General features: G+C 33.6%; 1 protein-coding gene across 1 annotated transcript in view; it reads left to right on the top strand.

The window, feature by feature from the left end:
• LOC107562486 (lysyl oxidase homolog 4-like) overlaps positions 1-1,117 on the top strand; it is a 27,463-nt gene that overhangs the window by 1,593 nt on the left and 24,753 nt on the right. The gene's annotated exons all lie outside the window — the stretch shown is intronic.

The following is a 1,117-nucleotide window of genomic DNA, read 5'->3' as shown; positions in this document are numbered from 1 at the left end:
TTTGAATGTTAATCTACCTTGAACAGAACACCTTAAAATTATTTTTATATTTTTTTTTTTTTTTTTACTGCTTTAAGAAGTTCTGTCTTAGGCTTCTTAATTCTAAGTTCATGTTAAATGTAACAATTTTTTTCAGTGACAGACCTATTCAGTTGTTAATTTGAATACAGAAGGTTTTTATTAAACCTTGAAATGTGATTTTGTATGTACAACAAATTATTTGAATTTCAGTTTCATTTTTTAAAATTTTGTTCAAAATATCGTGATATGTATCGTATCGTGAACCCAGTATCGAGATACGTACCTTATCGTGACCTGAGCATATCGTTACACCCCTAACAGTTACAAGCTCGAAATATTAACTGAAAGAAAATATAAAAATGTAATCAAATTCAAAAAGTCTATATCAGAGACACATTTTGCCTTTTCACTTCACAGCGGTTTGGATAATCATATGGGAGTGTGATTACAGTATGGCGTAGTTTTTATTTGTATTTATTTCATTATGCTGCTCACTGAATGTAACTGGTTTATTTGCACTAAACTCGTCTCGTCTTAGCAACAGTGTAAAGATATTATGAGATTTTGCAGGAATGGCCCTCCTTCAATCGGTTCTGCTCATGTCTTCACGCTCGTTTATTAGTTAAATCAGCTTCAAAGAGCCTCGTTTACACTGCAGAATCCACATTACACTCACTCTCACACACACACACAGACTTATATACACTCACTCACAGACACACACGCAGAGACTTATAGACACTCACTTTCACACACACACACACACTCTCACATATACACACTCTCACACACACACATACAGTGGGTACGGAAAGTATTCAGACCCCCTTAAATTTTTCACTCTTTGTTATATTGCAGCCATTTGCTAAAATCATTTAAGTTAATTTTTTTCCTCATTAATGTACACACAGCACCCCATATTGACAGAAAAACACAGAATTGTTGACATTTTTGCAGATTTATTAAAAAAGAAAAACTGAAATATCACATGGTCCTAAGTATTCAGACCCTTTGCTCAGTATTTAGTAGAAGCACCCTTTTGATCTAATACAGCCATGAGTCTTATTGGGAAAGATGCAACAAGTTTTTCACACAT

Source organism: Sinocyclocheilus grahami, unplaced genomic scaffold, assembly GCF_001515645.1.
Source record: "Sinocyclocheilus grahami isolate Dianchi unplaced genomic scaffold, SAMN03320097.WGS_v1.1 scaffold825.1, whole genome shotgun sequence".
Lineage (NCBI taxonomy): Eukaryota > Metazoa > Chordata > Actinopteri > Cypriniformes > Cyprinidae > Sinocyclocheilus > Sinocyclocheilus grahami.
Note: the sequence above shows the minus strand (reverse complement) of the source record. Positions and strands in the feature narration are given on the sequence as shown.